This window comes from Prosopis cineraria, unplaced genomic scaffold, assembly GCF_029017545.1.
Source record: "Prosopis cineraria cultivar Desert tree isolate PC_DT_omini unplaced genomic scaffold, ASM2901754v1 PC163, whole genome shotgun sequence".
Taxonomy (NCBI): domain Eukaryota; kingdom Viridiplantae; phylum Streptophyta; class Magnoliopsida; order Fabales; family Fabaceae; genus Prosopis; species Prosopis cineraria.
In genome coordinates this window covers 32,779-48,573 of record NW_026555490.1, presented here as the reverse complement: position 1 = coordinate 48,573, position 15,795 = coordinate 32,779, and positions in this window count along the sequence as shown.

The following is a 15,795-nucleotide window of genomic DNA, read 5'->3' as shown; positions in this document are numbered from 1 at the left end:
CTAGAAATTAATTAAATTTTATTATATCACATGCTATTTAATTGAATTATGTGATTTATATAACATAGGTGGCATGACTTATGCATTAATTGGGCAAATGAAGCCAAAAGTCCATGGGGGCAAATCTGATGGTTTGGACATGTAAGGCTCCTATTTTGTGGTTTAGATCAGCTAAAATTATGGATGATGCATGAGATTAATTGTACATACATTGGAATCATCTACAAGCCAATAGGAGGGTACCACCTTGCAAGTGTGACAAGGCTCCCATTTTCTTTTTATTTTCTTTTTTTATTTTTTTAAATTGAGTGATCAGTTGATCAAACAAGTGAGGCATGTCCCATTCACCCTATTTTCAAATCTAACACTCATCTCATTCATCTTCCACATTTTCTCTCTCTTGTTCTTGGTGTTCTTTATTTTCTCCTCTTTCTCTCTACACTCCAGCACATCTAGCCCTTATTCTTCCACCATTTCTCCATCAAATCCACTCAAGTCTTCCACCATTCTCTTCCCCTATCATGGCCAAACTCACCACAAGCATCTAGAGGAAGAATTAAAGCTCAATTCATCAAAACTATAGAGCATACCTCTCGGCCACATGGTGTTTATGGAGGAAGCAAGATTTTCTTGATGTTTTCTAGCTAGATTCTTTATGAAATCCTAGGGGAGAGTTGATGGAAGAGGAGTCTTGAAGTTTTCACTTGGCTAAGCTTAACTATTTCTTCATCTTGTTTCAATTTTATTATAATACTTTGACTATTGTTGATTGTGGTTCAATTTGACTTTAGTTTCATAGTTGTTTGTAATTTGTAATGTTGAAATAAGATTGTTTAGTTGAATTTCAAATTCTTAATGCTGCTGGAACTTCAGCCTCTTTGTGTTTTTACATGGTAATGTGTGATTTCACTTGAAGAATGTCTTGTATTAGTCTAGCATGTAATTGTGTGGTGAATACTTGATGAATTACTTAAGTTTTCATAGTTTTGAGCTTAGCTACAGCTTTTGGCAATGACATTTGGGAATGAATTTTTACTAAACACTTGGTTAATATTAGAGCTAAGCTTACTAAGGTTACCTAGATGTCTTGTAATAATACTTAGGGAATTGAATTAGTGAAGCTAGGATACTTGAGATAGTTGTCTTAAGTAAATGCATTTTTTAGCTAAAGAAGGAGAGTTAAGTGAGTTGCTGTAATAAATTAAAGGGCTAGGAATCTTGCATTAGCAACACTCTAGGGTTCCTACTTAAATAGGGAAGCCACTTCATTCACAATTATGATTAGTTTTCTAGTTTAATTCATTAGACAATTAGATTAGCACTTAGTTAATCAACTTCAAACTTTGGGTGATTTATTTCACTAGATAGCTTTGAATTAGGCTTAAAACTATTCCTTGAAAAATAACCTAGGGTTTGCCCTATATTGTATTAGGATTAGCTTTAGTTTAATTTTGAAGGCAAGAGACTAATTCCTATCACATAGGTAAAGGGTACTTATTCTTTACTGTCACCTTGTTCAACTATCGGTAGTTGATACACAGTCGCAACCTTCTTTCTCACAAATAATATCGACAAACTCCAAGGTGATATGCTTGGTCTGATGAATCCCTTATCGAGTAAATCTTCAATCTATTTTAACTCATTCAATTCTAAGGGTGACATTCAATATGGGGCTTTAGAAATTGGTTCTGTACTAGGAACCAACTCTATTGAAAACTCAACTTCCCTTTCCGGAGGTAATCTAGACATCTCCTCGAAAAATACCTCAAGAAATTCACTTATCACTCCAATCTTCTCAATACCCCTATTGTACATACTGCTTGCTGCATAAATTACCATGTATATACAACACCCCTGTATGATTAATTTCTCAGTTTGCACAACTAACAAAAATTTGGGTGCCCAGCAGAACTAGTTCCTGCCATTAACACTAGCAAAGACACTAGCTTCCTAGCATAGTCTAACATAGCATTATTAGTTGCTAGCTAATCTATGCCAATTATACGTCAATCCCTTTCATGGGAATATAGATCATATTGATCACAGATACCTAATCCTCAAATACAATCTCTACTCTCTGACATGCTTTACTAGTAATACTCGAGGACCTTGAAGGTGTAGTCACTCTTATTAACACAGGTAACTCTTTTACCTCTAATTTCAGCTTATCTACACATTCTTTTAAGATAAAAGAATGTGTAGCTCCAAAGTCAAACAATGCTTCTATTCTATTACCACAAATAGAAATTATACCTTTAATCAGGTTTGGAGATGCACTAGCCTCTTCTTGTGTCACAACAAATACTCGTGCTAAAACCATCGATCGTTGCTCTGTCATCTCAATTCCTCCTTCGAGACAATACTTAGCAATATGGCCTAGCTTCCCACACTTAAAATAGGACCAACATCTTCTCACATGAAATCTACTGTAGATACTGTACCAGGGTGACCTTCTAATGTTAAAAGTAAGAGCTGGCGTGTTCAAGGCTTGCCTTGAAGGTTGTGGAGGCCAAATTATGAATTCAATATTCCTTTACATTGACCCTCTATGAATAGTCTAGGTCTAAGAGCCTCTAACAAAGTTCAGCTTCCCTGAAGCTTCAAAACTACTCGAGCTATAAACAAGCTTCTTCAATACACCACCTGATAGACCCAAAGATGAGGTAAACCTTCCCATGCTATCTCTCTTCTTCTCAACCTCTGCTTGCCTGCCTCTCCTCACAATTGTCCTCAACTTATGACACATGTCTTCATAAGTAGTAATGTTGAATAAAGCAATCTACTGTTGATACTCTGGACACATCTTCTCTAACAATTGCTCTGCCTTCCACTTCGTGTCATTGTAGTGTTGTAGGTATGTGGAATAAGCCGACAAATCATTAAATTGCTTAATAAATTCCTCTTCATCCAAGTCCCCTTGCCTAAATGAGTGGAACTCTTCCTCTTTCTCGATACAAAAGGATACCTTCTTGAAATCCTCCCAAGAATACCTCATACCATAAGATAGTCTAATGAATCCCACCATCTCTTGATTACTCCAACCAATTAAACTGTAGCTAAAATCACCTTCTGTTCTAACGTATAGGTCACCGCCTCGAATATTGTCTCAAGGTGCTTCTCCCTCTTTCATATTGTCGTCGAATATAGGTAGGCTGAATCTCACAAAAGTCTTCCAAGCTCAGTCTATAGATGGATCAGTAGCAACTCCCACAGTTTGCCTACTACTTGAAACTTGAGGTGGCTTAGGTCTGCTGTTAGCTGCCTCTACACCAACCTCTCTTGAGCATCTCTCTCCTCAGCTTGATCTCTACCCCTCAATAATACATCATGATCTCTTACTGTTTGCTGAATATCGATCATCATATCTCTCAGCTCTTCTAACAAGCCATCTCTTTTATCGGCTTGTTGAGGCACATCCGATTGAACCTTTGGCACAGGCTTATCCTCAACTGGATGCCTTAACACTTAAGTATTATGCGAAACTCAAGTGCCCCTTTTTCTCATTTTCTCCCCTCCTAAGGATAAAAGAAAAAGAGAGGTAAGAAAAAGGGATAAAATAGTGTAATGAACAAGAGATATAAGTTGTCAAGGTCTAGGATGAATGCAACAAAAAAGGATAGTAACTAGATCTCGAAACTTGAAAAATTGATACCAACTATTTATAATGCCCTTACTGACATTACCATACGATCCTCCCCATAAATAAAATCAAAATAATTAACTTAAAAGAATTAGGATCCTAGAAAAATATTTTCAAAATCATATATATAATAATAAATCCTAATAATAAAATAATACACAATAGAAGCATTTTCAAATTCACAAGAAAACAAGTGCATTTCAACATAATTAGGTCAAAACTGGACCAGTACACCATAGCTCATGTCACATGCGTCATGGCATGTGGCACAGAGACCACAGCATTACTCTTTATGCTGTGTTCCGTGGTATGTGGATACATGCGCTATGGTGCAAACTCTTGAATTTGCTGTCATATTGCAGATTCTGGTGTAAACTTTGGATGTGCACCGTTTCTACATTCAATGTCCGATTGGGTTGGTTCAAACTCCTACATGAAGCATATTTCATAATCTAACTAATGACGCTAGTTTTGTTTAAATTTAATATTTCATTTAAAAGTTGGAAACCTGAGTGCATTATGACCATATTAAGTTAAAATTTGCCACTCAAGCATCTCAATTCAAAACTATATATCATTAGTTGATTTTAAGGCCTTGATCATGTCCAAATAGACAATACATACCTAATTGACCAATTATGTAGGCAATATAACGCACATACACACATTTGGCTTGTAAACTGCCCATATCACACCATTTGAGCAAATTTTCATTTCTTCCTTCCAACCTCATACAAGGCCATATATTTTCCACATACACTTCAAGTACACCCCATATTCACACATATTCACATTCATCTACTAGCCTACTTAATCATTTCACCATTCACACATATACAAAGGGCTAGGGAGCTCAAATACACTAAAACATGTCACAATTATAACTATATGCACATGCATTGAATCCTATGGCAACTTAAACACAAGTTCATAACTAATAATCAACAATTTCATTACACCAAATTCTTATAAAGGCTTTAATATAATGAGAGATCTCAACTCAACCAATGTCTTTGCCCTTTGAACTACTAGCACCAAAACTTAAAAAATATAAATAACCACGGGTGAGATAAAAATATCAATAACCAATATAGTTCATTAAATATCTATTATCACAAATAACCATGTCAAAGTAACAAAACTAGGGTAATATCAAATATATATCAAAATATGAAGAAATTTCATCTTTTCAAAATATTTCCACATAAATACACACTAGCATGATTATCTAGCCACCGAACCTCTAATACTCCCCAACATGAAATCATAAGCTCTACTAGATCAATCACTCATTGACTCAAGCATACTTTCGGTGGTAGAAATACCTAGCCAAAGGTAATCTAACCCACCTACGAACTATGGTTTTCCTCTTCACACACTTGTGATAGAGGTATTGTTGACTCCTAACCGTACCTAACGGGCACTAGGGAGTTGCCAGACTGCCTAAATGTCCCATAGTAATAATCTCATAGTATGCTGTGTCGGATTACCCATAATAATAGCTCATGTAATTCTATGCCAGATGTCCCATAATGCTAGCCCAACCATATAGATTTTTCACTCACATATATCCACACACACACACACATCTCTATATATCTTGAGTGAATTCTAACCTCATATGATCATGCTTTTTCATAATTCACTACTTTTTCACATTTGCACACCATGTACTTTTACTCATGACAGACATATATATATATATTCAAAGCTAGAAATCTTTAAACTTTCTTTTTATAAAATCCATTGCATGCTAAACTTGTTTTTAATACCAAATCATGCATAAAAATCAACTAAACTATAGTTATACAATTTCTACATAGTTATAATAGTTAATAAATAAAATTAACTTTTTAGGCACCTCAATCCTTTTGTTCAATAAAAAGGGTTACCTGTGTTCCAGAACCCTATTCGAGTCTTTGTTCTCTATTCAACTTGTCATAAGCTAAAATATACAGCCAATTGGCAACTAAAATCAATTACTCTATTGATTAAAAGTGCCAAATATAGTAATTTAGCATCTAATCACTATCACTTCCACAATTCATATTTGCTCACACGTGTAACGCTTAACTATCACTCACTACGACCACTATCTTCCTCACAAACACCTGTTCTCTCACTACTTTCTCTAGATTTAGTGCTTCTTACAAAATAATTCATGGGTAAATTTATAACCTTACCTATAATGAATTAATTAGGAGATGATGATGAGCAAGAAATATGAGGAAAGAATGCACAAATAATTCATTATAGAGTAAAAAGAAATCAAGAATGAAAGAAGGGAGAAAAAGGATGTGGGACCTACACTTCTATATTAACACATTACATCCCACTAATTCAAGTCATCTCTTTACATGTATTTCCATTTCCTTAGTCGAGAGAGAGCATCCACCATTGATGAAAATTTAAGAAAATGTGAGCTCTATTTCACAATCATAACTCCTCCCAATCACAAAACTCCCTTCACAAAAATTCTTCTATGCAAGGAGATTTTTCTAATGATATAAATATTGACAGCAACCAAGAAAGTTTTAGGATTAAGGCTCAGAATAAGTGATGTGGAAATCCCTACTTGTACTTGGAAGTAGACCCTTCAAATTCCAATGGATTAATGTTACACAATTGTCAAATACTACACAAACAAGAATAAAGAACAAGGTAGAAGTAGAAAACTAGAAGAAACAAGAAATGAAAATAAGAAAATAAACAAGATAGGTTTGGATAGTTGATCCGAGAGTAACTTATCTCTTGACCCTTTCTCCAATAGTCTAGGATTTAGAATCCAAGAAGCATCTGGCTTATGACCCCTAACTCTATAGGCAACCACAAAGGAAGACTAATCATTTGATAATCTCAATCTTCTCAAGCACTCAAAAGGCACAAGAAAAGCTCTCATAATATGTGAAATAATTCAAAAATTTCTATTCAATTTGTTCCCAAAACTAATTAATTAAAGTCTATATATAAGCAACTAAATGAAAACCCTAACCCTAAAAGGAAGGAGATAGATGGCGCCACCTATGGAAAGGAAATAGGAAAGTTGATCAAAATTACAATAGAAATCAAATCTAGAAACTTTCTTGAATGATGACACCTTTTAGGATCCTACCTAAAATATAATAACTTAAATTGCAAGTTTGCAATCCCAAAAATTAAGGAAAATCACTAAAGATGTTAGAAATAAATTCCTAAATGAAAATAGGAAACTAATAACTAAGGAAACTAATCTAGCAATCAATGCTTGCTTGATTAGTCAAAGATCCAATCTTGCACTCCAAGTTTGCATGTAACAAATCTTCTTAGATGCTCCAAGGGGTGAAGATGGTGCCTTGGGCCTCTTCATTAGGCATGGGCTTGGTCTTAATAAAGTTTTGAATCAATCCATTAAGAGCTTCCTTCATAGCTATGGTCCTAGCCCTAGTTATTGGGCCTCTGATCCCTTATAATAGATCCTTGAGCATGCCCTTCTTAATATGTTTAGCATAAACTCCTCCTTCTTGGACCTCATGCACACCTCCTTGCTCCTTAAATGGGCTATTAGCAAGTAATGAGTTTCACTAATTAGGAATCATAAGATTATTTAGGTAAGTGAGTAGTTAACCTATGAGATTTTACAATGCCGACCAAGATAGAGAGAATGTTGGCTCCACAATTATCCCAAGTAAACATTGTAAGTACTTCTTAAGCTTTGATTCCTCGTTCTTGCTCATTTTATGCATCTTAAATACATGTAGAGAGAAATTGTCCATTTAAATTTGAGCAAGTAAATGCAATATACAAGGGAGGTTGAACTAAGGAAGGGAGGTTGAACTAAGGAAGGGAGGTTGAACTAAGGAATGTACTCAAATATTTACAATCCTCAACAATATCTACCCATATTGTATTTCTCTCTAAAGATTAAGTATTTGACTTGATTTTAACTCCTTAAGGACCTCTTGCATTACTTGAAAGGTGTCTCAACTAAACTTGGAATCAAAATCCTATATCTGAGAGCCTTTGTCATTCTTTCTATATAACGGTCCTTATTTCAAAATAGCTCCTTTATTTCAGAATAGCTTGTTCTTGAGTAAACTTCCTAATTCCCAAGTATCATCACTCTTGTCTATTCAAAAGCTTATTTAGGAATAGCTATCCTTATTCCAGAATAGTGTTATGTTCTTCAAGATTATTCACGTTGTTTCATTTCAAAGTTTCTTATTCAAGAATAGCTTATTCAAGAATAGCCTATTAGGAAATAGCTTCCCTTATTCCCAAATAAAGATTTTTAGACCATCATATGCATAAGTTTCTTCTTATATAAGAGTTATATTTTGAAAGAACCAATCATGTGCTTCTCACTATTTTGTTCTTCACCATTTTAGAATAAGTTTGTTTATTTAGGAATAAGCATGAAGAAACTTGCTCTATTTCTCATGTCTATAACAGGGGAATTTTGATTCTCTCTCTAATCTCTTTCTTCTCAATTTTTAAGAGTTGTGTTAGTTATTTAATCTTCTTAGAATCATTCTAAACATAACTTTAGGTTGGATTAAACAGGTCTTGATTATTCCAAATATCCTCACTCCCAAATAGCTTTCGTTCTTCCAATATAATACTCAACGGTAATATTGTCAAAGCATTAAATGTGTGAATATCGTTATGTTTGCATTTTGCTTCAACACACAAACCCATCTAAAAAGCTACCATTTCCCACTATCCTTTTCAGGTAACAATACCGTTGCAAAGCAACAAACTTGTACTTATATCTACAACGTCAAGGATCGAAGAGCAATGGAAATTTGATTGTGTCTAACAGATACTTTACAAAACACAAGAGAACTCTGTCGAAAGTAATAAACATACTTTATGAAGAAGATCAAAAGAGAGAAGGAGACTACTCCAACGGCTATATTAATGAGTCTAACTGATCACTTATCAACTCCAACTATAAAAGGACTCATTTATAAAGATTGAAGTAGAGAAGTAATTATGCACAAGTTGTGATATTGAATACTCTTAAGCACTCAAATTGATCCCTTAGTCTCATTAGATCATTCAGGGCTTAGAACCAAGTCTAAAAGGACCTTATATACCTGATAGACCATAATTTATATTATCCATACACACAAATCAAAATTTAGCCATTTAACAGCCCATTTTCACATCAAACAACTTTTTACTTCAAAAAGCAATAATGCGTTCTTAGCCATAATTACCACAATTTCACTACTAATTCACATGTTTCCACATTGACAACATGTTCTCAACTAAATCTTAACCCATGTTACTCATTTCACCACACATTCACACATATAGGCTAAGCTTTACAAAATCATTACAAATCTCAATAAATCACAACTTTAAACATGTATGCAAGTTCTGAATATACACAAGAGTAGTGTTCACTACACAAAACTTGGGCATTTCACAGTAATGGCACAACTATGCTAGTCCTGAATCTTTCCCTTGCCCAGCTCACTACTGTGACCTGTAAAAATGTAACCTAGAGGTAAGATAACAATCTCAGTAACAAAAGAACTCTCTACTACTAATCATCACATGTAACTTTAAGAAAGTATGCATAACATACTTTTAAACATATACAATATCATAAGTTTTACTTTATCAATATCACATTTATCCACTTTCATAAGTATTTTCACAACAATTCACTATTAATATAGCATGACCACTACCATCCAAACCTCTGAGACACTCTGACTAAAATCATAGGCTCACCCCATACCAATGCACACACATTCATTGGCCCTGAGTATACCTCTAGTAGTAGAATCAACCAACCAAAGGCATTATATCTCACTTTCAAACTATGATTTCACCCATTACCCACAATGGGATGTCATTGGCTCCAAAACTGCATCACAGATACTAAGGGGCCCAAATCTCCAACGTCGAACTCTCACCCTTGACGTCATGCTTTCGTACAAATCACATTTCTATACCTATATAAAACCATATATATATATATATAAATATAAATACTTGCAAAGCATGCAATTCATAAACTCAGTTCTTTAGAAATCATTTTCATGCATTAAACATTCATTAGATAGATATGCTTATTCTAAAACTTTTTCATGGAATAACACTTATACTTCCAAAAAGTTACAATAAATAACCTACTAGAGGAAGTTATTTAGTTACCTCAATCCTTTTGTCACAAGAAAGGTTACCCGTGGACTTTCACAACCGTTAACTCATCTCTACAAACTTCTTTTCTCAACTTACACATGGAATATGCCAATCTATACATAATTGGCACAATTAGTCAATTAACTAAATTGACCAAGAGTACTTAATTATTGCTTGAAGCTACATTTAGCCGTCTATTCCTTTCCATTTAGTCAATCTAGGCTCATTACGACTCAATTTCCACTTTCTATCACTTTCAGTGATCTAATATTTTACTTTTACTCTATTTCTAGCCCTAACCTTGGTTTATCTAGGGTTAATTAGAGCTTACGAATTCAAACTGCTATTGTTCAACTCCAAACCAGTCATAAAGGCTTAATTTAACTCCCAAGAACCTTTTTGCCACTATAGGGTAAGAAACTAACCCTTAGATTTCCCCTATTCAATTTCTCTATAACTTATACTAAGAAAAATTATAGTAGAATTGAAGCCAAGGATCGTATAAGTTATCGATCAAAAATGCCTTCCAATGCTCTAAACCTTCTTGCCCTAGTTGATCCCTTCTCTCTTCCCTTCTCCTCTCATTCTTTTCTTTCTTTTTTCCTTCTAAACTCTAACCTAATTCACGATTTATCAGCTAATTTTTTGTGCCATGTGCCAGGTGCAAGTAGATTATGCCACGACACATGGCACAGTAAGGAAAATCCTCACCACGTGCATAAACTTCATTTTGAGACGCAATTCTTCCACTCGTATCTATTCATTCAACACTCTAATGAGTCAGAATACCAATCATTTACTAATTATTAATTCACCTCTGATTAGCAACTAATTATAGAATTAGAAAATCAAGATGTTACACGAGCATCTAGGAGAAATGTACCAATTGATTTATCTCCTAGTGATATGAGTGTATTAGCTAAACAAATGTTTGAAATGAACAATTTGTACAAGTTTATGTTTGATAATATGAACAGCAAGATTAAGAATTTGACCTCCCCATTTAGTTTCATTTCTAATCATGTTAGTGCATCAAATGCTTAGTTTCATTTCATAAGGAGTGGGAGTTCACTTAGGGTGTGTGGAGATACGAGTGAACAAATCCATATGGTTAAACTGGCAACATGGGGCATCCGGTATAGCACTATATGGGTTGGCACTATGGGTAATCCGGTACAGCATTATATTAGGACTATTACTATAGGATATTTGAGCAGTCTGGCAACTCCCTAATACCCATTAAGATGCATTCAGGAGCCAACAATGCCTCTATCACAAGTGCGTGACATGAGGGAAGCCATGGTCTGGAGATGGGATAGATTATCTTTGGCCGGGTGTTTCTACCACTAAAAGTGCACTCAAATCAATAAGCGATTAATCCAGTAAAGCCTATGGTTTAGTGTCGGGGAGCTTCGAAGGATTGATGGATAGATGATCATGCTATTATTCTCGATTGTGTGAAAAAGTTTTAAAAAAGGAAATTCTATATTTATTTTTGATATATGAGCGATTACTTTGATTTCCTTACTTTGACTGCTTATTTGTGATAATGGACATTAATGAGCTATATTAGTTACTGAGATTTTAATCTCACCCATGGTTATTTATATTTTTTAGATTCTAGCAGTACTTGTGATGTAAAGGGAAAAGAAAAGAGCTAAGTACAGACTCTTTTGAAAAGCCCATTGTAAAGTGGTGTAATGAGTATGTTTGTGGAGAGTGTTGAACTTGTATATAAGTTGCTGTAGGAATAAACTCATGTGTATAGTTTGTGAATGCTTGTGTATTTGTATGATTTTAAAGTTCTAGTTTAATGTGTATAAGAATGTGGTTATGGGATGATGTGATGAGATAGGCTAGTAACTAGCTATGTAAACATGTGGGGTATATTGATATGTGTGCGGAATTTTGCCATTGTATGATTAAAAATGAGAAAAATATGAATATGCCCAATGTGTGATGGGTGATTTATAGGCCAAATGAGTGTATGCATGTCATCTTGTTTATATACTTGGTTAATCAGGTGTACACTATCCATTTAGATGTGGTTAAGGCCCTAAAAGTGGCTAATGACTTATGGTTTCAATTGGTAATGCTCAAGTGGTAAATTTTGGCATAAAATGATCAAAATGCACTTAGGTGTCTAACTTTTAAACAGGATATCAGATTTGAATGAAACCTGAGTCATTGGTTAGATTATGGAACAAGCTTTGTGTAGACACTTAAATCACCCCAATTGGATATTGGATGCAAAAACAATGCATGTCCAAATTTCGTATTAAATTTTTCATTTTGACAACAAATTCTGGTATCTGTGCCGCATCACATGAGTCAACATATGACAACATGCTGTGGCATATGACACAAAGCATAGAAGCTGTGACCCTGTACCATATGCCACTGTGACTCTGTGCCACATGCTATGACATAAGGCTCACTCTTTTTTATAAATTATGATGTTTTGAAAGAGTTTCTCTTGAGATTTACCTGTTCCTAATTGTATGCTTCCGCTGTAAGCTGTTCGGGTCAACTTAAATGGTTTTATATAGAGATTTTCAAAAGTTTGTTTTGGGATTTTAAACTTTCAAAGATATTTTAAATTGATTAATGGATTGCATAAAAGGTTGAATGGTAATGTCAATGAGGGCATTACACCTTCTGTAAGATTATCTTAAATTAGGATTTAAATCATTACACTAACAATCGTTAATTAAGGACTAAACCAAAGGGATTATCCTATAAGAGATTAACCAAAACAAATCCTTAATATATATTTTCACAAACTATTTAAAACAAGGGAATCCCAAGTATTTAAAATATTTCAAGAACTCACATTATTCAATTAAACATGTGCAGAAGCATGAGATTAATTAAGTATTAAGAAACACATCTCAAGATGGGAGAAAAACTTCCCCCTTATTTTATCTATATGTCCTACTCCACGTAGTGTGTGCGCGTGTGGTGTGTATTTACCAACATAACACTTGACCACTCAAACCCTTTTATAACTAGTAGTGGGGGGCCAAAGCCTCAATCACATTTATTATAAAAATTATCACCTAGTCATTATACTCTATATATTATCTAATCATCAATAGCACATCACATGCATGAATTTCCTTTTGCATTCATATATAGTTAATATTAAGTATTCACTTTAGACATAAAAAACATAAGGGGATACTATAACAATATTCAAATTCTCAAATCACACATATAATAACTATTTTTACTTGCACAAATATTTTGGCCTACTAATATAAATATAAGCACCAAACCATATTCTTAAGGGTCCAAAATACACTTCTACCCAACATAAAACCCATAATGCAAATGGATCTAAAATGTATTGTCCTAGTTGGCAATATTATAAACTAAATACACATATCAAATAAAAAGGAAGGGATTATTATCACTTGGTCTGATGCTCCTTTCTTCTATTCTTCCCAAATGAGCTAATTCATGTAATATGTTAAAAGAAAAGAGTGAGTACAACTACTCAATAATCAATGTACATCTAAATTATACAAATACATGATAATTAATCATGAATTCAAGTGGTTGATAAATTCATCAAGATGACCATGCAAACAATCATATCAAGATTATGCTAACCTCATGTGCATCTAACTCATCTGAATAATATGAAGAATAAAGTCAAATACAAAATTGGCATAATTTCCCATAAGTACTGAATGTTCATATAAAATTGGCACAAGTGCTCGCATGTACATTTTTCACATATTTACCATGTTTTCATTTCTACAATTACAATTATAGTCTCAAACATAGCTATCAATCACTCAAATGACGTAGCAATAATAAAATGCATGATCAATCTCTTCCTTATATCTTCCCTTCCTCTGAGATGAAATCCATGGGCCAACAATCAAAAGGGATCATCCATGTGGTGAGACTACCCAAAGTCTTAATCATATCATGAGGACTTACTAGGTCAATATTACCTCACTCACTTATGAACATGATTTTTCCCAAATCACACATTATGGGGTGTCATACTTAAAACTAGCTCTGTCAAAAACTCCAAGCAAGCTAGTAGGGTTAAGTCCCTTAATAGAAATAATACCACAATACCCTACAAGGTAAGTAGTGACTGTAGCTACTAAGATTAATAGTTAATAGCCAAGTATCATATAGATTTTGCACAACTACTAACTCCTTCAATAAGGTGAACTCTTATTGTACGATCATGCTTGTGAGAAAATACATTTCAATAAATCTAAATATGTAATTCATAATTATCCCACATGTTTATCAAATTTTTCACGCTTAGCAAGCATAAAAAATTATTTTATTTCAATCATGCTTCATGCATTAATTTTCATGTCACCATATAAATCATATTCTCATCATATGAAAAGTTAATATGCTCATATACAATTCATCACCACATATAATCCATAATTTATAATCAAAGGGTATATACATCATCATCAACCCTCAATCACATTACTCAAATCATGTCACATTATCCCATGAAAGCATAAATTAATATTAATATTTTACATTACAAAGCAAGCTTTCATATTCATTTCTTTTTCTCCACATACATCCATCACATCAAATTCTTTATATGTGCTACAATTAATTTTGTCACAAATCATAGAATCTCATGCATTTGAGAGATCAAATATTACCCCTCTAATACTTCCAAAACTTTTCAAAGCTTGAATGGTGCCAAATAAAAATTAATCTATAATTAATCATATTTTAATGTGTTAATAATATTATTAACACAATTTTTACTTATATTTTAACACATAAGTGTGTGTGCGTGTGTGTTAAGACATTTGTTTTAGCATCTTGAATTCTAAAATCCAATTTCATATATTTGAACTTATTCACTTAGTTTAATAGCTTCCTTCACAATAGTTTTTGTTTTTTTGAAATTTGGCTAAAATCATCTTTCAAACAATTTTCTAATATCAAAATTTCCCCTTTTATTTCATAAATTCGAACGTAAAAATATCAAAAAATTACAAATTTAGTCTCAAGCTTAGAATCATCATTATATAGCCATAATAATCTATTTCTCATTTTAATAATTATCTAAACATCAACAATTCAACTTACATTTTTAAATTTAACAAAAAATCTATCCATAGAGGTTTGGGGTTTAACACATATTCCTCAAATTCAAATCTCATTAACAAAACAATGTTTTAGAATATTTATTATATTACTAATAATCTCATTAACCATATTTATTCATAAAAAAATTCACCTCTTTTCAGACTTTAGATTTTTCATAATTTCAAAATGAGAAACTAGAAAGAAAAAAGTTTAAAAAATATTTAGGATACTTACATATCTTATAATACTTCAAATCTTATTCAAAATATTCTATCATGGAGCTCCAACTTCTAATTCAGCTCCCATCATTGGGAACTTGTGCTCTCACTCTCATTGTTTGCACCTGGGGAAATGAAAGAAAATGGAAGGAAAATGAAAAAGAAAAACAGGGGTGAGTTGGTCCCTCACGCTTTTCCTTCTTCATCTTTCATCTCTTTTTTTGTCTTTTTGTTTTTTGTACATCACACGCGTGCACACGGATTCTCCAAGCTGTTCGCCTATTTTTTTTTATATCCCTTTTCTTTCTTTTTTTAATATTTTTATTTTGTGAAAAAAATCATAACTTAAGATTTTATCTAACTTAGATCCAAATAATAATTCTGTAACTAAAATTATTTATCTCTAATTATTTTTTTAAAATTACTCATTTGCCCTCGATCAACTTAATTAATCTTGAGTTAAACTGTGGGATATTATACCTCCCTTTTGTGTTTAGTTTTTCATTTCGTTATCCAATGAATTCTTTAACTTTTCTTTTTCCAACGAATGAAAATGAAGTCCGAAAAATGAAAAAACAAAAGAGGGCAAAATCATAAAATATTTTGATCAAACTTCAGTTAATGATCAACGTTTGTGATTTTTAACGATAGGGGTGAAAATGTTCTATTTTTAAAACTTCTAGGCAAAAATGCTTTAAACAAAGTTTA